The sequence below is a fragment of the Myotis myotis genome, unplaced genomic scaffold, assembly GCF_014108235.1.
Source record: "Myotis myotis isolate mMyoMyo1 unplaced genomic scaffold, mMyoMyo1.p scaffold_m19_p_3, whole genome shotgun sequence".
NCBI classification, from domain to species: domain Eukaryota; kingdom Metazoa; phylum Chordata; class Mammalia; order Chiroptera; family Vespertilionidae; genus Myotis; species Myotis myotis.
In genome coordinates, this window is record NW_023416335.1 from 166,698,883 (window position 1) to 166,726,651 (window position 27,769).

Genomic DNA, 27,769 nt, shown 5'->3' on the forward strand with positions numbered 1-27,769 from the left:
ATTTCTGCTATCCATCCTGTTTTTCTGCTATCCATCCTGTTTTTCTGCAAAACATTTTTTTTGTTTCAGCTAGCTCCATGATTCCTCCTTCTTCCACCCCTTATGCTATCTACCTAATTCTGCTTAAACTCCTTTCACAATCATGTCATATGCAAACAAAGGCAATTTTATTTCTTCACTCTCAATCAGTATTTTTTTTTTTGTCTTCTTGCATTAGCTAGGACTTCCAGTAAGATATTGAAAAGCATTGGTAAGAGGGGACATCTTGCCCTATTCCTGAACTTAGTGAGATATCTTCTAGTGGCTCACTATTAAGTATGATGTTAGTTATAGGTTTTTGTAGACATTCTTTGTCAAGTTGGGAAATATCCCCTCTAAAGTTTGTTGAGGGTTTTTAACATGAATGAGTGTTGGATTTTATCAGATGCTTTTGTGCATTTATTGATATGGTCATGTGATTTTTATTCTTCCTTTTTTCTTTTTTTTAAAATATATTTTTATTGATTTCAGAGAGGAAAGGAGAGGGAGAGATAGATAGAAACATCAATGATGAGAGAACATAACTGATGGGCTGCCTCCTGCATGCCCCACACTGGAGATTGAGCCCACAACCTGGGCATGTGCCCTTACTGGGAATCAAACCGTGACCTCCTCGTTCATAGGTCAACCACTGAGCCATGCCAACTGGGCAGATTTTTATTCTTTAGCTTGTTAATGAGATGGATTCCATTAATTGGTTTTCAAATGTTGAACCAGCCTTGTGTACTTGGAATAAATCCCATTTGGTCTTAAATTTACTTCTTTTTATACATTGTTGAATTTGATTTGCTAATATTTTGTTGAAACTTTTTGTATATATGCTCATGCATGACACTGGTCTGCAGTTTTCTTGTGATGTCATTGTCTGGTTTTGTATTAAGGTAATACTGGCTTCATGGGATAAGGTAGGAAGTAATTCCTCTGCTTCTATTTTCTAGAAGAGATTATAAGGAATTTATATAATTTCCTCCTTAAATGTTTCAGAGAATTCACCAGTGAGCCCGTCTAGGCCTTTATCATGTTGAGGTACGTTCCTTCTATTCCTATTTTATTGAGTGTTTTAATCATAAATGGATGTTGTATCTTATCAAATGCTCTTTCTGCATCTATTGACAAGATCATATTATTTTTATCCTTTCTTTAATATGGTGTATTACATTGATTAATTTGCATATGTTGAACCATCCTTGTGGCCCTGGAATGAACCCCACTTGATCGTGATGTATTACTTTGGGGATGTGCTGTTGTATTCAATTTGCTGGTACTTTGTTTAGGATTTTTGCATCTGTATTCATCAGAGACCTTGGTCTGTAGTTTTCTTTTTTTATGTTATCTTTGTCAGGTTTTGGTATCAGGGTTATATTAGCCTCATAGAATGTGTTAGGAAGCATTGCCTCTTCAATTTTTTTGAAAAGTTTGAGAAGGATAGGTTTTAAATCTTTGAACGTTTAGTAGAATTGACTGGTGAAGTCATCTGGTCCTGGACTTTTGCTTTGGGGGAGGTTTTTGATGATTGTTTCAATTTCCTCACTGCTGATCGATCTATTTGGATTTTTCAATTCTTCATGATTTAGTCTAGGAAGGTTATATATTTCTAGGAACTTATCCATTACTTCTATGTTATTGAATTTAGTAGCATATAGCCTTTCATAATATTCTAGTATGATCCTTTGTATATCTGTGATGTCTGTGGTGACTTCTCCTCTCTCATTTCTGATTTTGTTTATATGGGTCTTTTCCCTTTTTTCCTTAGTAAGTCTAGCCAGGGGTTTGTCAATTTTATTAATCTTTTCAAAGAACTAGTTCTTTGTTTTATTGATTTTTTGTATAGTCTTTCTTCTCTCTATTTCATTTAATTATTCTCTACTTTTTATTATTTCTTCTGCTGAATTTGGGTTGCCCTTGTTCTTCCTTTTCTAGTACTTTAAGATGTGATATTAGGTTGTTTACTTGGGATTTCTCTTGTTTCTTGAGAAAGGCCTATAATGCTATAAACTTCCCTCTTATTACTGCTTTTGCTGTATCCCAGAGGTTTTGATATGTTGTATTGTCATTCTCATTTGTCTCTGTATATCTTTTAATCTCACCTTTTTTTCTTTTTGGACCCAGTCATTTTTTAGTAGTATGTTGTTTAATCTCCACATATTTGTGAGTTTCTTTACTTCCTTTTTGCAGTTGATTTCTAATTTCAAGGCTTCGTGATCAGTATATATACTTAGTATAATTTCAATCTTCTTGAATTTGTTGATGCTAGTTTTGTGACCCAACATATGGTCTATCCTTGAGAATGTTCCATGTGCACTGGAGAAGAAAGTATAATCTGATGTTCTTGGATGAAAGGTTCTGTAATGTCAATTATGTCCATTTGGCCTAATATTTCATTTAAGGCTGATATTTCTTTATTGATTTTTTTTTATTTGGTTGATCTGTCTAGAGCTGTAAATTAAGTATTAAGTTCCCCAGCTATGATTGTGTTTTGATCTGTTTCTCCCTTTAGTTCTGTGAGTAGTTGTTTTATATATTTCAGTGCTCCCTGGTTGGGTGCATATATATTACAAAAATGTTATGTTTTCTTGATTTAGTGCTCCCTTTATCATTATAAAGTGTCCATCTTTGTCTCTTATTATTTTTGTTATCTTGAATTCTATTTTGTCAGATATAAGTATGGCTACACCTGATTTCCGTGGATGTTATTTGCTTGGAAAATCATTTTTCACCCTTTCACTTTGAATCTACCTTTGTCTTTGCAGCTTCTATATGTCTCCTGAAGGCAGCATATGGTTGGGTTTTGTTTTTTGATCCACTCTGCTATTCTATGCCTCTTGATATAGGAGAATTCAGGCCACTTACATTTAGGGTAATTATTGATGTATGAGGATTTCCTATACTCATTTTATCTTTTGTTTTCTGGTAGTTCTTTGCCTCCATTGGTTCTTTTCCTTTATGTGTCTTTCTGTTGTTTTTGTTTGGTGGTATTCCATATGTTTTTCATCTTTTTTTAAGCTATACATCCTGGTTTAGGGATTTTTGTGTGTGGTTACCTTTAGGTTTATAAAAAATGAAGTTGCATATGTATCATAGTTTTTTGTTTTGTTTTGTTTTGTTTTTCTTTTGAGTACATCTGGTCTTCATCTTCCTTTGCCAGGACTCCCCCCCCCCCCCTTTTATGTTTTTGTTGTCACAAATTATCTCTGTTTATGCTGTAAGATTTTTTGTGATCTTACTCGTAGTGTTGTGACTTTATGTTCTCTGTTTCAAGTAGAACAACTCCCTTGAGTATTTCCTGCAATGGAGGGTTTCTGGTGATAAAATTGCTCAGCTTCTTTATGTCTGGGAATGTCTTTATTTCTCCTTCATATTTAAAGGATAATTTTGCTGGATATATTATTCAGGCTGGTAATTTCTCTCTTTCAGATGTTTGAATATTTAGTTCCACTCTCTTCTGGTTTGTAGAGTTTCTGCTAAGAAGTCAGATGAAATTATGATGGGTTTTCCTTTGTAGGTCACTTCCTTCTTTTCCCTGGCTGCTTTGAGAATGTTTTCTTTGTCATTAATTTTTGACAGCTTTAATACCAAGTGCCTTGGCGAGGGCTTCTTTGGATTGAGTTGTTCTGTTTGCTTCTTGGATTCTAGGATCTAGTTCTTTCTATAGATTTGGGAAGCTCTCATCCACTATTTGTTTTAACAGGCTCTCCATTCCATGCTCCCCCTCTTCCTCCCCTGCAACGCCTATAATTCTAATATTGGTTTTTTTCTGATGGTCTCAGATAGGTCTTGTAGAGCTCTTTCATTTTTCTTTATGCTCAGGTCTTTCTCCTCTTCCCTCTGCATCATTTCTTGATTCCTATTGTTGGTATTCACTAATTCTTTCCTTCATCTGGTTGGTTCTATGGTCAGTGGTTTACTCTTAATCTCCTTAATTGTATGCTTCATTTACAGGATTTCTGATTGGTTATTTTTTAAAGTTTCAATCTTTTTTATAAAGTATTCATTTTGTTCATTGAGTGCACTGAATTGCCTGTCAGTATTTTCTCACATCTCACTGAGTATTTTCAGAACTGCAATCTTGAAATCTCTGTCATTTATATCAGTGGTCGCCAACTGGTGGTCCATGAGGTCTGAAAGATTGGCGACCACTGCTTTATATCACATATTTCCATGTGTTCCAGTTTGCTTTCTGGGGATTTTTCATTTTCTTTCTGGTCATCCTTATTACTGTGGTTCTTTGTGATATTTGCTGTCCTCCTTTGCTTATGCATTTATCTCTGAAGAGCTTTTTTCTATTACTTTCCAGTAGATGGCATGGAATCACACTATTTTTTACCCAGTCTTAAACCTCTGTAGCTTCATAACATAGTACAGGTGCACTTGCTTGGGGTTGGGGTTTGTTTTGCCCTCATCTTAATGGTGGCCCCTGACTTCCATAAGGTCCCACCCCAAGCACTCCTCCTGGGGATCAGTCACAGAGGGAAAGAGCAGTTCTACTGCAACAGCTCTTGGTTTACAGATAATATGCATCTGAAGCCTACCTCAAGGGCAACAGGAGGCAAGTTTTGAGAGTCCAAGTAGTGGCAGGGCTCTGTGGTTCCATTTCTTTGTCCGCAACACCACTGCTCAGTCCAATAGTGGAGGGCCACATGGCAGAACCCCATGCTCTGTCAGGAGTCTGCTGGCTCAGTCAGTCACTGTTTGCTCCACTCTGCTAGTCCTGCTGGACTGCCCCTTGCAGCTCTCTGTTCCTCCCGGCTGAAGGAAGAGCCTGCTACCATTGGCTTTCTCCTCTCTCCTGACTGAGCCGTGAGCTCCCAGCTGCAGGAATGCATATGAGGACCATCTGCACTTTTCTCCTTCTTTCATCTTACCATGTATTCCTGGTTGCCCACCTTTAGATGGTCCAATGAGCTGGTCTCTCAGGCATGAATCTGTGTTGAGCAGGGATTTCTTTGTTGAATTATAGTTGGTTAACTTGTTGAAATTTCAGGGGGAGAAGAAAAGATGTGCTCTCACACCACCATTCCTCTGACGTCACTTTTTAAAAACCTTTTAATTTTATAAAAAATAAAAAAGGTGATTTTTTAAATAGCACTCTAGAATTGATATGCCATGATTTAATTAAATATTAATTTGAATGTTTGAATTGTTTCCATACTCTCACAGAAACCTTCATGTCCATGCAAATGAATAATTACAGATGTGGATACAGGTGTTCATCTCAGCATTATTTATGATAATGAAGAAATTGGAAACAAAATATCCTTCTCTAGAAAACTAAGTCAAAGTCTACATTTTCTGTATCCTTACTAGAGCATCTAGAAATGGTTTATATAAAAATATGTATGAAATATTCCTATTTTTATATATTTCTTTAATTATACAGAACCTTCAGAAATCTTTAACCTCTGCATTTTTCTTAATTTTTTAAATAAACTCTATCAGATATCAACTGCTTATTTTATAAATAGCCCAAAAGTCAAAAACTAAAATGTAGACAGCTGTACCTTCAGCAAGATTTAATTTTAATATTTCAGGCAAGAGGGCTTTTTAAACCATATATACTTGATATCTGAAATGATTTCAAAGTCCATGATTCTAAAATGATGCTTTGAAAACCAAAAAGGTTTTTTTTATAAACCCAATGGTAAATTGTAACTTAGAGTCCAAAATTTCATTCTTCAAGATGTGTAGATATAATCTGTGGGTCAAATATGGATGGCCTCTAGCATCAAAGATCAGGTTACACTTATATTGACTCCTCAAGCCCCAGACACTAAAAAAATCCATGCCCCTGATCAGCCCCAAACTCTCTTGCATTTAAGCCCACTGACTATGAGAGTTAGATAAATAGAGGGTGAAGATTTTAATACTAGTATCGGGTTGAGTGCTTCCTGTGCCAAGCTAAGCACTCTAAATGCATTAGCTCAATCCTCAAGCAACCCTTTTAGATAACTTCTATTATTATCCCTGTTTACAAGAAGAAAACTGAGCTTCAGAAAGGGTATATATGTTGTCCCAGGTCACAGGCCTTGAAAGTGGCAGAGCAAAGACCTGAACCCACGTCTAACTCCAGCAGAGCTCAGCTGTGTAGAGCCACTGCCTCACTCAGCAGAAATTCTGGATCCACAGAAATGCAGAATAACAGATAACCTGGATCAACAACAGCAATACTGGGAGATGTTCACGTGACTTTACTGACATGGAGGTATTTTATCTGAAATTAATATGACACTTATTCTACATCTTAACCCAAAAGGGCTGCAGTGTCCATTACTATTCTTGGAGAAAACCTCTATTCATATTTTGTATTATGTACCAAAGCCACCTGCTGGGTCATCTGCCTGTTTCCTGGTCAACTCCTTTTGCTAGGAAGCCCAGCTCTTCCCAGAAACAACTACTTTGTACCTAGCCCATCATCAAAACCAAACCTCTATTATTACAAATTCAGATGGCTCCTCTACTCAAGGCTTCCTGCCTTTAGACAAAGGGGCTGCCACTCTCTTTCTAAGCCACAGAGGGTCCCAGTTTTAGGTGCTTCTAAACTTATTAGATCAAAATTACAAAAGGAGCCCTAACTGGTTTGGTTCAGCGGATAGAGCGTCAGCCTGCGGACTGAAGGGTCCCAGGTTCAATTCCCGTCAAGGGCATGTACCTGGGTTGCAGGCACATCCCCAGTAGGGGGCGTGCAAGAGGCAGCTGAATTGATGTTTCTCTCCAGTTGATGTTTCTAACTCTGTATCCCTCTCCTTCTCCCTTCCTCTCTGTAAAAAATCAATAAAATATATTTTTTTAAAAAAAGGATGATAAATGGGTTTCCTCTCTTTACCAAAGTCCATCAATTAGTAGATCTTACTGGAGCACCATGTTGAAAGGATTCCAAGATCCTAGGCTGACTGGAAAAGAAGGTGCTGTTTGGCTAGCAGTCAGTCCCTGACATGGGACAAGAGAGAAGCAGCACGCAGCACACAGCTTGTTGAGGAGCTGTGACACCTCAAGGGATTGCTCAAGCACTCAAGCTATTGCCTCATGAACACTTGTGGTTAATAAGGAATACATTAGCAAAGTGAAATAAAAGAAGCCTTGGTGCTTATATGCCACCAACTTATTTTAAACTTCCACTTTTATTCTCAAGTTAATTAAGTGAATCAAAAACCTTCCTCCCAGGATGACTGAAAAGTTTTCCACTGATGAAGGTCATTTCTACATTCAGAGAAGACGCAGGACCAACTGCACTTGGCCACAGTATGACAGTAGCCCCCTGAGTTGGACACAAAGCACATTATAAGTGAAGGAGGGTAATCAGCCAATATTTTAGGGTGTGATTATGACACTAAGCAGGTTGAGTTCCAGAGCCATGCGGCATGTACAATCAGGTACACATTCTTATTGTTTGCACCCTCTATATTACTTTTAGAATGAAATTCCCACTATTCTTCCTGAACACCACACCACCACCACCACCACCATCACCTGTCTCAAAATGGAAATGCAGAAAAAATAGAATGCTCATAGGCCTTGGCATCAGACTTAGACTTGGGCAAGTTATTGAATCTCTCTGAGCTTTGGTTCCCTCACCTGTACAACAGATATTTCAAGAGCTACTTTTCAGGTCTTGGGAAGAAATAAATGTATGCAAAGTGTGTGATGCAAATAAATGGAACCTATTATTCTATTGATGTTACTTTAATTGGTTTGATTTCAATCCCTTTCCCTGGACGCTCCCTTCTCTGTCAGGGCCATCAGGGCATGGATCCATAACCCCAATTGCTGTTTCTCTTGGCCAAGGCCATTTGGTTGTTGAAGAGAGCTCCTCTTCATCCCATCCACTTGACCCATGAGTCACATTATTTACTGAACTGCAATTACTAGTACAACTAAATGAGACGGGGAGATGTTCACATAATCAAGCTATTACCTCTCCTGACTAAAGGGAAAATACCGAGGCTTTTGCCACAACTGAGAGTGAAGATTTCAGGTGCTTATCAGTTATTGTTCTCACTAACATGCTGCCCTGGTCCAATTCTCTAGAGAACTCAGTGTCCCAGGGGAGGATCCAGCACAGCTGTGGCTGCAGTGAGCAGTTCTTCAGAAAAAGCCGCCACTCTTGCCAAAACTGAGAGGAAAACCAGGCCTTGGGGCTCTGGGCCAGAGGAATGTAGAAAGCCTTTTCTCCACTGGGTCAGCCATTTCCCTGAGCCCAAAGGACCTCCCCTGCATGCTTTCCTCTGCCCTCTCTGAGGAGTCACAGCACAGATGGAAAGATACATCTTCACTGAGCCACCACCTTAAAACAAGCTGCATTGGGGAAGACGGGGGGAGGGACTACCAGTGTTCAGGTCTTTCCAGCTTCTCTGTGATTGAGCCCTTGTCCGTAGTACTCAATTAGCAAAGCTGCTAGCAGTATCATGGTCAACTCTCAGGCTGACTTTACTAGATATTCCTGCTCTTTTTCTAGAAAACCTGCTCTATCCACTGGCCTGCAAGAGGTGGTTCTAACCTCCCGTGTGACCCTAACCGCATGAGCCACTACTAACTGGATGAGTGAACAGCTGACCAAAACAAGCCAATGCATTGGCGAAGCAATGGCCTGTGATGCATGTGGCCTGGTTCAGATAAACTAGGCCAATCAGATTTCTCTCACCAATTGTTTGTCAAGAGACACACCAGCCTGTTGCTATCTGTGGAGGCTGGGAGGCCACTGGAGCCATTTGCAAGATGCATAAGCAGAAGGACCTGGCCAAGACAGAGGAGAAGGGCACAGAAATATGGACAGAAGCATCGATAGGAAGGTCGTGTGGAGCCTGAGGAACAGAGAGTAATCCCAGGTGTGTGTCCCAGCTCCCAGCAACACCTCTAAGCCTGACTCAACCCTTCATTTTTATCCTGTGAGATTATTCTATAAACTTCCATTCAAGTCCCTTCTGACTGGAGCTAACTCCAACAAGGTTTTGTTTCTTTGCAACTAACAGAATCTTGACTGAAACACAGTTTCCCCCCAGTAGATGCCATGTCTAAAAACGTTCTAGACGTGCTGCATTGTAGTTCGAGTCTCCTGTGAGTTTGTCTATAATAATAAGCACAGCTACCACTTACTGAACAGTTTGAACAGTTTCTTTTGTGCCAGGCAATGTGCTAAGAGCTTCTCACCATTATCTCATTTCTTCTCCTAGGAGCTTTCTGATGTACTGCTATTATCCCTGTCTCACATGTAAGAAAACAGAGTGAGAGGTTAAGTAAAATTGCCCAAGATCATGTATTTCCAGTAGCAGGCCCAGAATCTAAGTCTACTCGGTATGATTCGAAGCCTGAACTCTTCTCCATCCCCAAAAGTTTGTCTTCTACATAAAGTGACAAAGCAGGATGAAGCCATGTCACTGCTACCTGCAGGCATGTGGTCACCAGCCTCCAGAGGCTTCTGGGAATAGCCAACATCCCAGTGTTACATGCCAACAGGGATGCCCAAGGTGGGACTGAGAGTTATGGAAACAACCATGGATACTGCTCACAACTCCCTGGTGTCCCTCAGGTGGGTTCCAAAGGACATCAGACATGTATAAGACCCAGCTCCAGTTCACGGCAGGCTTTGAAAAGGAAATGCAGAGTTAAAAGCATATTAGGAGAGGCAGCTATGCCTGCAAGATTACCTACAGCACTGATGACCTTTGGAGAAACAATTTTCAAATATATTGAGTAATAAAAAGATCAATTTGATGTTTTTAGTAATCTTCCCCAATTTACCCTTGTTAACCCTAAACACTGCTTAAAATTAACATTTCCTAAAATAATTTCCTGGTAAGAAGCTTCTGCTTCACTGATATACAAGCAGCCCATGAACTTGTTCATTCATACAGGAATTGATACAAAATAAATGCATGTTGATGCTTTAGCGAAGTATAGATGGCAGCATAATGTTCACTCTAAGATGTTCAAGCTCCAATTTTGATCAACCAGTATTGATTATTCCTGCAGAGTATCTTCTAAGATAATAGAAATGGTGTTAAATATGGGTGTTTTATTCAAAAACACATTTTACCTTTCCGGGGCTGATAAATGACTGATACTGGGGGCTCAGTGCATGAGTCGAACACTCCTTGGGAAGGAAAGCAATGATAAAGGCAGATAGTAATTAAATGTACCCTGGAAGTTGTTGGGGTTTTTTAAGCTAGAACTGCAATTACAGGGCTACTAAACATGTGAAGTATGTGGTTACACTTTCATTGTAATACTTAGTGAGATTAGTCATTTTAGTTGTTCCCTTTCTGTGCCAAACATGGAAGACAACTGTTTGTGCTCTAAAAAGGATAGTTCTCTGTGTTTGTCAAGTGTATTTTGCCCCCAGGGAAATGTATTCCCAAGCTTTGCAAAATGAAGTGAGTAGAAACAATTGCTGTAACTGTTACTCCCGGAGAAGGAAGCTTCAGCATGTGGAAAAACCATGCAGGCAGGACACAAAAAGTCTGGGCACACAAAGGTTCCCATTTCCACCTCCTCCTGCAGACGGGTATTCTCGGTGGCACCAACTCGTCATTCTCAGAGCTCCAGAGCACTGCAGATGTATGTAGAGCAGTTCTCGAGAGCTGCTTACCTATCAGGACCAGCCAATCCCCTGAGAACGGAAAACCAGCTGCTTTCGTGAAGCTGTGCCTCTGAGTGAATCACGTCTAAATCCAGGAGTTATGACTGGCCTGCACAGATTCGTCATCCAAAGCATAAACCTCAAGAATTTGTTTCCACTGATACATTAAACATTTGCAGTCTACCACACCAAAAAGTTTGAAGCTTAATTAAATTTTAAATAAAGCCCATGTTTACCATTTGTTTTTAGTTCCAGCTTGTCAAGTTTCTCCGAGAGGTAATCTTTATCTCCCTTCTATGGATGTTTTGAAGACTTACCATTCTTTTCATTCCATAGGCACCTAGTTATTTTGTTCCCCAATCCAATCCATGATCTAATAGGAAATCTAATGTGCTGCTCTGAAGAGGGGAGTTTTAAAAAATCCATAAAAATGGCCCTTTGTTTTTATCATATATTACCTTGGGTGTTTGTCCATGTCCTAAGGCCCTGACTCTTAATAAGGTTATACTCCAGCTAGCGAAGACCTAAAGACATAAAACAGTTAAATGACCAACAAAAATCAGCACACTAGACGATGTCGACACAGACATGCAGCTCAGATTCCCCCTCAAGAAAGGACTCACCACCCAGCTGCCAAGACTGTGCTGAGCCGACAGCCTCCAGCTCTTAGTTCCTGTGGCTTTCAAGCAAAGGTTATGCTCTTTTCAAGAGGCCCCCAGACCACAACTGAGCAAGGCCTGGCCATTTCCACCCAGTGAGTATGCCTCTCACAGGCCGTCTCTGCTCCAGCCCTCTTCACTGGGCCGGCAGAGACTGTTTGGTCTGCATGCAGTCTGATGGCTCCCCATGCCCAGTCTGCTCCCCTTTCTTCCCCTTTCACAATGGTCACTCCTCAATAGATATCTGTAATTCTAATGATGTCTCAGAGGCATAACCGAAAATGTTAAAATGTTAACAGAAATCAAGAAGGGGTTGGGACTAGGACTCTATGTGTGTGCGTGTTAGGGGAAGTGAGGGAGTGTTAGAAGGGGTTCTAAAGTTCCCCAAGGGAAGTCTGATGACTAATGAACTTTAGAATCTACTGCCTTGGAGGGCACCTGCACTTGGAAAGCAGGAAAGATCAGGAGCCATTGAAGAAGAGACCTGGGCTGACCAAATCCAGTGTCTCCCAGGCAGAGGGGCACCCGGGAACAGGAGATTTGGCCTCCACTGTCCTGTGCTGAGGAGGGCGCTCCAGTGATGCAGTGAGGGAAAGTGCCTATCTTGCACTCAGAAGAGCTCAACCTGAGTCCTAGCCCTCTGTGATGACCTGTGTGATGTTGGACAGGTCCCTTCTCTTCCCTGGACCTCCCTCATTCACTGGGAATGATGCTGATTCTCCAGGCCCACCTCATAGAGCAGTTTCGTAGAATCAAGTGAGATAGTACATGTGAAAATATTGTTTTGGCTGAGCAGCCCTAGGAACCGTGAGGTGTTATTTTAATCACACCACATCCGAAAGGCTAGGAGGGAGCATGTACAATGATGACCGCAAGGTACCTCCACCACCTCCTCCTCCAGACACTGAAGATGTGCAGAGCTCACCCGCCCTGGTGAGGTCAGTTCCCCTGCTCCTCAGCATCACCACCCCATTCTCAGTACTTATGCTGAAGATATATTTAGCAGATCCCCGCTTTTTCAAATGTATACCAGTTAGTCATTTTATTTTCTTCCTGGTATATTTATCATTTAATTTGGTGATTCTGACACAAAATATACACTCAATAAATATGGATGAATTGAATTGAGTTGATCCTTTCATTCTTTATTCTATTGGCTTCTAGATGCTTTGTGATAGCTTTCACAAACTAATTTTTTATGATACTGCAACATCCTGTTCTTTATGTCAGAGTGAATGATTTAGCCATTAGTTGTTAAACAACACATTAACTTCTCCCTTCACTAGGAGAGAATTACTTGACTTCAATGTTAATATATCAGGGCTGCATGAAAATAAATATTCATGACTTTAGCTTATGTCCAGTGAATTTTATCCTGAAAAAGTTACTAAAGACCTTAAGGTATTGCTTATGAGATATAATCTTAAAAATAACTGTCTTCTGGACATGGGAGGAGAGTAAATATTGCATTTTGTTTTTGTTTTTTGTTTTATTTTGCTTTTTCCTGTTTAGTATCTCTTCCCCGGTTTTTTCTGATAATAAAGTGGTTCACTCCCTCTTTGTGAAGTAACCACACTCCCTACCTCCACTTAGCTTGGTGGAACTGCTAAGTTACTATGGTGCTGGCCTCAAGGTGAGCCTACAATCAGATGGGCTACATCATGTGCTCATCATGTGCCTGGCTGACTGACCCAGGAATATAGACACAACCCATGCTGGGTAAACTGAAACAATTTATAAATGGATATTGGAAGACCAGAGTTCTCCTCTTTTTCTGTGGGGCCAAGGCTGTAAACTTAGAGTTATCTAAAGTCAAACTTCTCCTTTTCCCTCAGGACACAGAGGTCTATGTGCAGTGGGAGAAAATAGATCAAATTCCAAAAGAAGCAAAGGGGGAATGGAGAAAAGAGGCAAAGATTGATAAGGAGAGGAAAGATGTGTTGAGGTGGGGATAGGAAGATGAAGGAGGAAGAGGAGAGAAAGAAGTAGAAGGAGGAGGAGGAAGTGAAGGAGAAGGAAGTAGGATTAAAAGGGAGAGAATGAGGGGAAAAGAGAAGAAGTTATATAAATAGAGATAGAAGGAGGGTTATAGAGAAGAAAGAAGAGAAAGGGGTAATAAAAAGGAGAGGGGGATAAAAGAGGTGAGTGGATTGGAGAGGAGAGGACAGGACAGGACAGGAGAGGACAGGAGAGGAGTGGAGAGGAAGAGAAATAGAGGGAAAAAGAAGTAGAGATTACTGCCCAGCTGGCGTGGCTCAGTAGTTGAGCATCGACCTATGAACCAGGAGTTCATGGCTCTATTTCTATTCAGGGCACATGCCCGGGTTACAGGCTCAATCCCCAGTGTGGGGTGTGCAGGAGGCAGCCAACCAATGATTCTGTCATCATTGATGTTTCTATCTCTCTCTCCCTCCCCCTTCCTCTCTTAAATCAATAAAAATATTTTTTTATAAAAGAAGTAGAAATTACTTAGAACACCTATATAACTATAGCAGGAAAACTTTGTCTTTCCTACTAAAGACAAAGTAAAATGTTTCAGCATTATCATGTTGGCCCACTTGCTAAACCCCCAAAGAATTTTGAGGAAGTACTACATTTTGTGATTGAGAAAATAACATACTTTTCTAGACTAGAGGATATAAATAATCACAGAATGATGACCTTGAAAACTTTTGAAACACCATGTAAAACAGGGTAGCATTACTACTTTTCTGCCTTATATAATTAGGAGATTAAGATTCCTTAGTCAAAAATTACATCTTTGTAATTCCCTTCAGTGCCTTAGAGTAGTAGATACTCAATAAATTTAAACTAATATGGGAATGAATGGACGGAATAAACACACTGAAATTTTGAGGATCTCAAATTGCATCCTCAAGGCCACAGCTAAGACCCTATAATAAAGTGAGAAGTAACATTTGTCTGTGGCTTTCTCAGCCTCCTCTTTATGGACACTTTTATCCCTTTCTGGCACCCACCCCCAGTGTTTTCCCCACTTCCCATACAATAAAACCTGTTTTCAAAGAACAATCCAACACTGCTGCCTAGAGAGTTGTAGAGAGAGTTGTAAAGGGCCGGTGGAACTTAATGGTTTGTTCTTCACAGGGCCCATTAAAGGCAGTTTAAAGGGAGACAAAGCTTTGAAAATCACAAAATGAATGTTCAGTTCTGGAATTTCTGGCCTAAGTGAGTCAGTGCTAGAAGCATTCGGGATGATGATGGCACAGGAAGGCAGGGGCTCCAGAGACTTCTGTGGTCATATGGCTGGTCACTTAAGTGCTAGTTCTGGGTGACAGTGGTGCAGTCAGGGTCCTGACTCGGAATTCCTGAAATCATGACCTCTGGTCCCCAGAAGGAAGCCCATCTGTTTGAGTCTGATTTCACTTGTTTATGTTTTGCATTTTTCTTGTAGGAAAATATGCAGTTATTTGGCCACATTGTGCCCACTAAAATCACAGAATGTTTCCCAACACTTTTAATGTCTACCCTGAAAAAAAAAGTTATTACTATTCCACAACCCCAGAGAGTTTATCAAAACCTATTTAAAAAAATATTTCTTGTATATAAACTAACAGCTAGAGAAACAAAAAAAGGGGGCAACTAAAAATGCTCATCAATCTTCAATTTTCATCTTCTAGAATTCTTTTCACTCTGCTTCTGGTTTGATTTGCTGGTGAGTAAAAGCCTGGCTTTCTCTAAGGATTTCCAGGTATCTCCTCCATCAAAGCTAATGTTCATCTTGCTTGCCCACTCTGATGGACTGTTAGTGGCTGACTTCAGCAGTGCACTTGAAGCATGGTAGCAATCATCTCGGGTAACAAATGCTGTTTAATATTTTAACCCTGCTGTTTTGGCTTCTGTAATTATTTGCTTGCTAAAATAATAGAGTAGTTATTTTGATTTTCTGAACTTATATAAATCATCCCATTTGATTGGATACCCCATTGATTGTGGATTGAATACCCCATTGATTGTGGTTTCACTGGTCTTTCAAAACACATTCCTCTGCACCTGGAGACCAGGACAGCACAATTGCTTTAAATTGCTTCAGTGGCTCCAGAAAATGGGTTTCCATTGACTCAGTGGACCCCAAGACCTGAAACTATAATTAATCTTTGTAGATAACTAACTTGCTCAATCTAGCTTCTGTAACAAACTGCTTTTGCAAACCAGATTCCTCATTCCAAACCTCGAGATATAATCAATACCTTTGTGATATTTGCCTATATAAGTCTGATGTTTCTGCCACTCGGCACTGTGAGATTTGGAGCCACTTCTCCCTCACAGTTGCCGTCTTTATTGATTAAATGACTCATTGATTTGATCTTGCGTCCTGTGTGTTACTCATGGAGTACATTACAACACATTGATAAGGTTGCCAAAGCCATATGAGAAAAAGCACCATGATTATTATCAACGTCTGCCATGAAAATGGTGGATCACATGCCATCAATTAGTTTTCCCACTGGGCATTCATTTACTCTTCTCCAGGTAACTGAACACAGATTTACAACCCATCCTTCTAAGCCAGTCCTTGGGCTCATAAGCCGTATACCTTAGGTTCATAATAGAGAATTAGACCAGTCTAAACTAATCAGTATTTCTCATTCTCTAAATCATAATGATAGGTTCATGGATAGTGAAACGACCCAATCCAAGCCAATGAGACTTTGGCAGGGGGTGCCACAACAATGCCTCTGAGTTTTTCCTTTCAGTATTTCATCTTGGAAGGATTTTACAACTCCTAGTAACTATCTCGCAATTATGAAAGAAAAATGGAATCAACCCAGAAGAATGAGAACCAACACTGACAAGAGTAAACTCTCCATGGCCATATCATTGAGCCCTTTTTAAAACCATGCCTGAAGCCATAGTTTTGCTTTGCTTACGCTAGCTTGGGTTGGATATTCTATTACTAGCATCCAGGAGAGTCCTACCTGATATAGCCATTAATGTTAATTCCTCCCCTGGCTATAACCTTTAACTAATAAATTTTAAAATGAGTTTACTATAAGGAAGACATCAAACAAAAACCGAAGGTGAAGATTTGTTGATAGAATTTTAGGGGTCTTCACAATCCTGGGGTCCCACATGCCAGAAAACTTCCAAGCAATCCATACAAGATAGATACAAGCTTCAAGAAGATCTGGACCTGGTCTCCAATCCACCTCCTGGACATCCTCACTCCACTCTGAGAAATAAGAAGTTTCTGAACAACACCAAAAGGAATCCTTAGAATATGAGGGTGTCCTTCTGTCCAAGAACTTTGACAGAATCAATGAATATTTACTGAGCACCTGCCACTTGCTAGGCTCTGGTCATGGAACTGAGACTATAGAGATTTTGATAAAATATAATCTGTGACATCATGAGTGCATGACGTAGCACAGGATGCTAACCTATATTAGCCTGACCAGCATTCCAACTACGCCTGCTCTAAGCTGTTGTGAGGAGAAGCAGCGTGTTCAGATGGTCAATCAAGGTTCCATGCATGGAAGGAAAGAGTGCACAAGAGGTGTTTTTTTTTGCTTGTTTGTTTTTTGTGTGTGCTTTTTTTTTTTTTTACTTTCCACTCTTTTGAGCACACACAGTACTGTGTAAGGAAAGAGAAATCTCTTCTTTGCCTTTGCACCACCTTGCAAGAGGAGGGTTTCCATGTATGGTTTAGGTTTGCTTCAGTTTCACCAGTGATTATCCCCAAAGGTGCCGATATCAGAAGCTTCTAACACCCTTCCCTGAAAGAGACCATGAGACCCTGTATCTTTGTGATGTCACCATTTAGGGGCCCCACCAAGACTAAGAGATTTGGGTGGTGATCACTTAGTAATGTATACAGATAAATTATAATGTTGCACACCTGAAATCTAATAGTGTTATATGCCAATTTTAGCCCAACAGCAGGTGAGTGGATTAAAAAACTATGCTACATCTGCACAATGGAATACTATGCCGCTATAAAAAAGAAGGAACTTTTACCATTTGCAACAGCATGGGTGGAACTGGAGAGCATCATGCTAAGCGAAATAAGCCAGTCACAGAAAGATAAATATCACATGATCTCACTCATATGTGCAATATAATGATCAACATAATTTGATGAACAAGAGTAGATCCAGAGACAAATGGGGGGTGGGAGGTAGAGAGCAACCAAAGGACTTGTATGCATGCATATTAGCATAACCAATGGACACAGACACTGGGGCAGTGGGGGCTTGCCTGGGGTGGGAATGGCTGGGAGGGTGGGTCAATTGGGGAAAAAGAAGACATATGTAAAACTTTAGACAATAATAATAAAAAAAATTAATAGCTTTCTTTAATATTCTATCTGCACACATATCTACTCTCATAGATTCCCAAATATATATCTCTATCCCAGACCCTTTTCCTGATCACCAGACATGTAACGACTACTGGACACCTCTAGTTGTCTGTAACATGAGCATTTAAAGTACACCATGCCATAAATAGAACTCACTACCCCACCCTGCTCTTCCCCATCTCAGTGACTGGCCCTGTTGTCTACTGGGTTGCCCAAGCCAGAGCCTTGTTTCATCTTCACTTTGATTCTTTATTCACCACTACCCATATCACAACAAACAAAACATCTTAGTAATCTCTTATCTTCATTCACTTCTTTCCATCACCACTAGCACCACTTGGGTTCTCTCTCTCTCTCTCTTTCTCTCTCTCTCTCTCAGATTCCTGTTATTCTCCTAACTAGTGTCTTCACCTTCAGTCTTACCTGCTATAGTCTAGTCTCCACAGTAATTTTTATACTTCAAAAATATAATCATGTATCCTCCATTTAAAACACTTTAATAATACCTCATTATCCTCAAAATAGAGTCCTTAATGTTACTCGCCATTTCTTTTATTAGCTGACCTCTGCTTATCTTCTAGCTTCACATAATGACAACTCCCCCACCTTGGTCTCCATAATCCATACAGTTCTAATTACAGTTCTCCAAATGAAAAAATGCCGAATATTGCCTCTGAAATTTTGCGCATTCTGGCCGAAATGTCCTTCTATTGCCTTCTGTCTATCCTATTTCCCAACTCCATGTTCCTTCAGTTTCCAGACTTTTTCCTACTTACTCTTCCAGGAAGTCTTCCCTGGCATCCTATATCTGTACTAGAGGCCCAGTGCACCAGTTCGTGCACCAGTGGGTTCCCTCAGCCTGGACCTGTGAGATTGGGCTGAAACCAGCTCCCCGACATCCCCTGAGGGGTCCCAGATTGCAAGAGGACACAGGGGCAGGCCAATGGACCCCACTGGTGCATGATCGGAGCTGGGGAAGGATGTGGGAGGTTGGCCAGCCAGGGAGGAATTGCGGGAGGGCTCCAGGGTGTGTCTGGCCCATCTTGCTCAGTCCTGATCAGCCAGACCCCAGCAGCAAGCTAGCCTACCGGTTGGAGCATCTGCCCCCTGGTGGTGAGTGCACGTCTTAGCAAGAGGTTGAGCAGCCTTAGCATATCATTAGCATATTTGATTGGTTGAAAGGCCAACCAGACGACTGGACACTTAGCATATTAGGATTTTTTTATATAGGATTGGTAAAATGTACTCTAAGAGGGTGCACAACTTATCCTAAACTGTGTATCGAATCCATTGAACTGAATTACCTTCTAGACTATAAATTCTTTGGGAGCCAGAAGCATGACAAGTTTATTGTTGAGTTCATGATGATTAATACACAGGTTGGCACAGAACAGGACATCAAGAAAAATAAATCAAATCAGTGAATGAGTTAACAAGGACCCTTAAGTACCAGCAGGTGAAGGACAAACACAGATTGGGATTTCGATGGTAATTGATGTCTTAGCTTTTATGTTTATTCACTAAATATGTATTATACTAGAGGCCCAGTGCACAAAAGTTTGTGCACTCAGGGGGGTCCCTCAGCCCAGTCTATGCCCTCTTGCAGCCTGGGACCCCTCGGAGGATGTCCACCTGCTGGCTTAGGCCGGCTCCCTGGGGTATCAGGCCCAAGTTGGCAGTCAGACATCCCTCTGGCAGCCCGGCAGCCCTTGGGGGATGTCCACTTGCCAGTGGGGAGCAGGCCTAAGCTGCAGTCAAACATCCTTAGCTCTGCTGAGGAGGCAGGAGAGGCTCCCACCACCACTGCTATACTGGCAGCCATCAGCCTGGCTTGTGGCTGAGCAGAGCTCCCCCTTTGGGAGTGCACTGACCACCAGGGGGCAGCTCCTGCATTGAACAACTGCTCCCTGGTGGTCAGTGTGTGTCATAGTGACCAGTCATTCCCAGTCGTTCTGCTGTTAGGGTCAGTTTGCATATTACCCTTTTATTATATAGGATAGAGACCTGGTGCATGGGTGGGGGTTGGCTGGTTTGCCCTGAAGGGTGTCCTGGATCAGGGTGGGGGTCCCGCTGGGGTGCCTGGCCAGCCTGGGTGAGGGGCTGATGGCTGTTTGCAGGCTGGTCACACCCCCTTCAGGGTGGGGGTCCCCACTGGGGTGCCTGGTCAGCCTGGGTAAGGGGCTGATGGCTGTTTGCAGGCTGGCTGCACCTCCTTTAGGGTGGGGGGTCCCCACTGGCTGCCCGGCCAGTCTGGGTGAGGGGCTGAGGGCCGTTTTCAGGCTGGCCAAGCCCCCCAGCGACAGAAGCTCCCAGCCTCTCCTTTTTTTTTATTTTGTTTAATTCTGGGATTTATTTACCTTCTATAATCTATAATTGAAACTTTGTAGCCTTGAGAGGAGCTCAGAGCCAGCCAGGGCGGGCGGGAGGGAAGCCTCCTGCTCGCTCCAGCTCTGTGGCCACGGCTGGCTGAAAGCAGGTATCTGGGGTTTATTTACCTTCTATAATTGAAACTTTGTTGTTTTGAGTGGAGCTCAGAGCTGCCGCAGCAAGCGGGAAGCTTGGCTTCCTCCATCATTAGGGCAACCAAGCCTCCTGCTTGCTTTAGCTCCGTGGCTGCCGGCCACCATCTTGGTTGGATTAATTTGCATATAGTTGCTCTGATTGGCTGATGGGTGTGGCTTAAGGCATAGCGAAGGTATGGTCAATTTGCATGTTTATCTTTTATTAGTGTAGATGCTATTTCCCATACATGATATTTCTATTCCAATGTCTTTGTGGTGTCTGACAAGAGGGAACTATAGCTATGAAATGTGAATAAGAAACCACCTGATTTTTTATTACATATATATAGTCAAAACATTTCAGGTAGAACTTGGAATCTGTAATTTCTAAATTCAACACCTCTCATGGTGTCAGATGTCCAGCTACAGTGAGTCACATGTGCTCTCCCTCTTGGGGCCCTGCCCCCTAGAAGCCAGGCCTGTGCTCTGTGATCCTCCCCCTCTCAGCCCTCGCACTCTGTGATCCAAGATGGACACTTCCCCACATCAGCCCAATAAGACTTTCTCCCAAGAATTTGGAATTTGGTGCTAATCTAGTATTTCCAGAGCTGAGTCATTTGACATGATCTCTAAATGTCTGTCCATGGTGCCTCGCCTTCCCAAAGCCTACCTGTTCAACTCCTCTAGGTCCCCAAGAGTCTTTAGGGTCACTTTAATAGTTTCTCTATTTTTAAGGCACTTCCTATGACTTCTCACCAAGAGAAACTTCCTAATGTGGCAGAAATATTACTAAAAATTATCAAAACTATATTTTTCTCCTTGGTTCAAATTTCTCAATGGCTACATTCTCTACTATTTCATTTCATGAGTTACAGAATGCCTTATCAGATAAAAGGGAAAGAATTTGATTGCATCTTATTAGAAGTCTAAATTTCAAGAAGAGACAACTTTATGAGAAAATCTTTCTCAACCATTTTTAGAGGAAAATGCCTTCCACCTTGAAGCCTCACTTTAATGCTCTACTCAAGGCCTATGCTGTGGGATCTAATGCAAGCCCAAGAGAACTTAGCCTGAAAGACGTACAGGATTCTGTGCCAGGGCAGCAATCCTTAACAAAACATCCCTAACACACAATCTAGTCCTAAGTGAAGAGACCCTGGTGGAGTTCTTCAGTTTTTCCAGCAACAACCAAATGTATATTGAATCCTTTCTGTATTGGAAAACATTAAAGCAATTCAATTTTATAATTTAAAGCAGGCATTGAAAATCACAGTAATAATGCAATAAGAAATATTCCTAAATGCTAAAGGAGTAATAAGTCTCCATTAATTGATAATTCTATTGTCTGTGCTGCTATTTATACTGTTATGCTATTTATGCTAAAGGATCTTTTAAGCATCCTTAAAACTGATCTCTTTTGCATCATACACAAAATCTAATTAGTTGAAGAAGAGAAACTGAAATTCCAGATGTTAGAGTGAATATTTTATTTTAAAAACAAATACTCCCTAAAAATCTTCCCTCTATTTCTTTAATTTCTTTTTAATATGCATGCAAGTAAAAAGAAATTGCGTTTTATTAGATGTTTTCTTTGATAATCTGTTTTGGTTCAAACATGCTTTACACCCTTAGAAAAGGATCAAATTGCACTGAGCAGCAGAAAATAATAAAAGTAACTTTATACTCATAGGTCTTGCGTGTTATTGGTTCCCAGCTTATCCATGAAACTGCTCTGTACACAGTGAAGGACAGAGGAACATACCTTTATCACCAGCCCCCAGCACCTGCCCAGCCTCCACCAAGCTCACCTGTTGGCAGTCCTTATGATTTCCATAGCAAAATAACTTTTAACAAAATTTAGGATTAACAGAATATGCAAGTAGCCAAAATTCTCATCAAAGGCTTTGCAATAGGAGTGGGTCTCTTAATGGGTTAACATTAAAAGTCCCATGGAAAGAGAATTTGCCATCGACTTCCCAAAGATGAGGCTGCAAATTGAGTCTCCTTCAGAGAACAATGACAGTGGCTAAAAACCATGGTTTTCATTCCATCTTCAAAGTGAGATAATGCAAGAATGCCAAAAATTCCACAGAGCCTTCTCAAGTAACAATCTTGTCCTTGAGAGAGCCTTGGAATTTTGAGTTGTGGAATTTTCCACCCATTTATTCTTTCGTTTTCCATCTTCTTGCCTTCAAGTGTCAATTGACTCTTTAAGTCACAGCCGTACAAATCATACGATTTTTTTATTGGCATAGGACATTATATTTTATTCATCGATTCTGTTTCATCTGAAGGAAATCCAATAAAGACACAATTTTATTTTCAATGAAATATTTTAAGCTGCTTTTTCCCCATGAAAAACTAGGCCAAAAACCCCATCCCTGAGCTATATAAGTACAAAACTTCTTGCCTCTCAGAACATGTATGAATTTGACTTTATTAAAATGTAGGCCTGCTTTTTTCCTGTTACGCTTCATAGTACTTGTGTAAAAATACGTAGCAAATTCAATGTTTTACTAGTTAGTGAAGCCTTTGTACCATAATAATACCAAGAACACCCTATGCTTTTCCTAGCAAATATTGACTTAAAAGGACACTTTGTTTACCTTTGTGCTACATCCTTGATAGAAACCATGTACAAATTGCAAGATTTGTTTTCCTCTAACTGTAAATACAGTGAAGCAGAAAATTCAAGTGGTGATTAGACATCAAGTAATTACCTTTGCCTCTGGGTTATTGATTGAACTAGAAACTCAAGTTAAGGTCATCATGACCTCCCTTACCAGGCCCTTCTGCTGCTACAGGAAATGACCTGTGACAAACTCAGCATGCACTCACCTTTCTGTGTGACAGAAGCCAGTTCTGAATCACAAAAATCTCATATGAAAAGGAGGAAGAAAATGATGTTAGCATTGGTCCTGGGGTGTATATCAGCCTGTGCATTTGCCACAACAATAAGCTCATTATATGATGTAAGGACAAAACTTTCTCTCCTCCAGAAGACAGTTTGCCACCCTGGTCTGGGAAAGGGCTGTGGGAGACACAGTGTAGCAGAGAGAAACGTCCACCTGTGTCCCCATCTTCAACCCAACTCTCCATGGCTGAAGAATTAAATCCGTGAATAGTAACCATCTACCATTAATGAAAACACAGAGCAAACAGAGATGTGAGATTCAAGCGCTCTGTCAGAAGATAGAAGCCACATAATAAAAGAGACAGTCACGGCTTTATAAGCAGAAGAGAACTTTCTCAACGTCTCACAGCTGTCTCGTTAACTAATGGTCTCTCATCATGAGCGATCATGGTTATTTAGAAGGAGAAGCAAAATATGGACAGATCCGTCTGCAGGCAAGTGGAGACAAGGCATAATAAAAGAAGAGCTAGGCGTGTGAGGAAAATGATGAAGTGAACATACTTTAGTGCTTAATTCATACAGGAGAAAATGCATCAGCTCCGGCAGGAATTTAACTCCTTCTGGTTGGAATGTCAAATACACATGTAAACAATTACTTCTATAATTGTTTCAGCATCCAGCCATTCTAGATGGTTTGACCTTTTCTTTTGCCCTATTACTTGGGTAGATTTCAAAGCTTGGTAAAGGCATATCATAAAACTCATATATAAAAGGTTCAACTTTCAATGTCTTTATTTTTTTTAAACTCATCGATTTTAAATTGAGGAAATTATCATTTGTGATAATTCACTTCTGAGCCACACTTAAGTGCACCATTGAACTCACAGCAAGGTTTCTCAAATGACAGATGGAGAGCATTTCTGGGATGTCACACTTCAGGGGTGGCAAGGAGGGTGGCCATGCAGTGGCTGATGATGAAAAGGACCTTAAATTCAAATAATGCAGTGCCCTCGGAACACACCCCAACAGCATCACGCAAGTGGTAAGCCTTATCTCTTTGCAAAGGCTTGTACACAAACCTTGATGTTTATTTAGTGACATCACCTTCCTATTTCCCCATCTCAGGTTGCCCTTATGTTCATTTTTACCTGTTTTGTCTCTACAAACATGTTGGGGCAAGGGAAAGAACTGTAGGGGTTTGGACTTTATATTTGCTAGTGGGGGATTTTGTGTTACCTTTGAGAAAAGGGTTTGCTAAAATGGGTATTTTAAGAAGTAAAGTGGGAGGGAGGAGAGAAGGAGTGATTATTTCCTTCCCCTGGCTTTCCCAAGATAAAATGGTTTTTTAAAATTTTTTTTTATTGATTTTAGAGAGTGGAAGGGAGAGAGGGAGAGAAAGAAACATCAGTGATGAGAGAGAATCATCGATTGGCTGCCTCCTGCATGTCCCCTCCTGGGGCTCAAGGCCACAACCTGGGCATGTGCCCTGAGAGGGGATAGAACCGTGACTTCCTGGCTCATAGGTCGATGCTCAACTGCTGAACCACACAGGCTGAGCAAAATGTTTTGAAGGATTAGCACATCTGATAATTACATATAAATAAAAACGATAATATTATATGACTTTTGCTTATCCCTAGGAAAAGGATAAGATATGATAGGATAGCCTGGGTCCAAAGAGCATAAGGTAGGATGTAAGAGGATCTGACAGACCGCTAGACATGTACAACTAGAGCAAACTCTCAAGATAACTGGTTCGGTCCAATTGTTTTAGAACTGAGAAACTGAGCTCAAAGAGGGAAGGATCATTGCCCAAAGCAACGAATGGAACAGCTGGGATTAGTATGTGAAAATAATAACTGTAATCTTTTTTAATAAGAAGAATAAAAATGCACCTTTCACATACTGGCCTTTTGCTAGCTGTGTTTCCTGGAGCAAATAACTTAACTTCCCTGTGCTTCAGTTTCATCATCTATGAAGTTGAGATAATAATGTTGCCTACTTCATAGGGAATGTTGGGAAAATTAAATCAGTTAATACTTATAAAGGTCCTAGAAACAATAAGTATTTTATAAATATCAACTTATTACCACCACTATTGATAATTTAGTCAATCCACTATGGATCAGCATGTCACAATGGCATGATGTCAATATTTAAGGAGACACTGGGGCTCAGCCTCACTCCAGTTTAGAGCCATAGGTGATGATGGGGGTAGGGAGGGTGGGAGTCTCATCTCCATGACTAATAGTCACTTATATTTAAAAACACTTAGGTAACAACATTCATGTAGCATAAAAAAACTCCAAAAATAGGATTGAAAACCCAACCTTTCTTGAGTCCCCAGTTTTGATTTTTAGGAACCTCGACCTAGCCACTTCATCCTACTTGGTAGTTTCATATATGGTGTTAATAACAATCTTCAACTGAATTACTGCAAAGGTTAAATGTATTTGAAAACCCTTTATGGCCTATAAATTTTACAGAGAATTATACATTCTTAAAAGCACAATGTATGACAAGTACAAAATGTTTCTTATTTTGAAATCACAGGGAAATCATCATTCCTGCTCTTTTCCAAGGATTTAGCATTGACCATGAAAATAGAATATGTAGTCAGAATAGTTATGAAAAATGTGTTCCAAAGAAAAAAATCACTGAGCTGGGAAGCTTGGAGGCTTGGGTTTAGCTCTAGCTTTCCCATGGACACATCATAAAGCTCCAGGCAAATCACTTAGATTTCCTGGCACCCCGTTTCCTTTCCCGCATAACACAGGGTGCGTTAGATGCTCTCTCCTCCTCTAATTCTATAATCCTAAATGGCATACATATGTTTGCATGAATCTCTGAGTCACCAAAACCTGGTGTATTTCAGAAAATCACTTAATAAACAAAATATCTCATAAGCAATTCAAGAGACCTTGGAACTGACTCTCAAAACATTGCATAATCATGTTTAGGCAAAGACTTCAACCCCACGAAGAACTTCTTGGAATGGGGCTTCTTTTCACCACCGTTGGAAATTCACAGAAGACAGGCGTCCAGGCTGTCAGTTCATGTGTTCACACTCACTCTGCCCTCCAGGCTCAGAGCACTGGAATGTCTTTCATTAATTTTTTTTTGGGGGGTGAGGGTACTTAATAAACAGAAAATGGTATCGCCTCTCTCAAAATGAAATGAAAGCCTAAGAGCACGTTTTATTCTTAAAACATTTTTGGTATTGCAGAATGCTTCGGTAACAGTTTCAGCGTCACTTTTTTTTCCCTTCTCATTTCGGATTTAATCAATGTGACACCTTTGTGAAGTTGGCTGAGCCCAGGAGTTATTGTGTCTATTTTACAAATAAATATACAGGGGGAAAAGAAATAAAATAACATGCTTCTCACTTAGAGTTGATGGTCCTCACTCTAAGATCTCCTGCCTCTCAAAAGAACCCTGACCTAGTAAGGAGTGGCCTGCCTGCAGATCAGCCCCTCGTGCAATGACTGGTTCCGCTCCCTTCAAGAACAAAAGCTCTCCTCCCATCCACTGCCCAGTCACTGTCTGGGACCCCATACAGCGCTGAAGGAGTGCTCTGAATGCCTGAGCCCTTTCAGAGGACTTCCATGGAGAAACAAAATTCTCAGATAGAAACAATGGGGTTATTGATGACTGAATTAGGCCCTGCTTCCCATGCCTTGTGGTTTCTCCCCATAAATGTTTTTCCCGTAATTCAGAGGCTGCTTTGGGAGAGCTGTCCAGAACTCTTTCATCAGGGTTATTTTTTTCATCCTAAGATTTTGGCCAACTCTCTCTGTTTATTTTTAAAATGGAGAAGGGGTGGATCATGTCCTAGAGAGAAAACTCCTACAAGGTCCTAAACATTTTATATCCATGGGGATAATTAGGAGGATTTGAGAATTATAGCCCTCTCTGTTAACTGACTGAGGGGTGGACCAACTTCAAATCACAAAGACATGATTCTGAAAACAAAGTTTAATTTTATGTAACTCACTTTCCAGCCCCTGTGGTAGAAACAAGGCTGTAATATGTTTGAAGAGCCTGCCCTGGGCTTGGTTGGTAACTGGAATCCAGCAGAGCCAGCGGGTTGGAAATGAAAGATCACACAGAGATTAGCTCCACAAGAAACATGCTTATGTTTGCATAATATTCATGTTTCCACCTTCATAATGGCTTAATTCCATTTATTCCCCAAACCGAGTGGCAGAGACAGCTACTCATTGTGGGACATATGGTTACATTGCTCCTTTTGCTGGTTCTTCTCTGAGAGGAACACTGTTTCTTTCCTCTGGCTATGGAAGCAAAATAAGCACAGCTCCAAATCTGTGACTCGCTTTTCATCTATGATGGAAGATAAGGGCAGCCATCTGCATCACTGCAGCTAATTCAGGTCCTCAGATATTGAGAACCTTCTGTGGGCAAGGTGCCGTGTTAGGTGTTTCAGGGGACCTAAATCTGAGCAAGAGACAGCCCCATTTCTCAAAAAGTTTAATCAAGTGACTGAGTGCTGGGAGACAGGGAAAAATGGCAGGTCTTTGAATCACTATTTAGAATCAAAACGTTTATAATAAAAGTGCACCTAATAATCAAACATAACATAGATATAAGAATAGGGACCATATCTCCCTTGAAATTTCCCTGCATCCCACTCTGGTATTTAAAATAATCTTTTAAACAAAAAGAAAGAGAGGTATTTTGAAGGCTCCAAAAAGAGATAGTTCTTAAATTAAGGGGATAACAAATGTCATGAAGGAAGTGGCATTGGAAATGAGTCCAAAAGGTTGAACAGATAAAATAATAACAAAAATAAATGTAATGCACAATTTT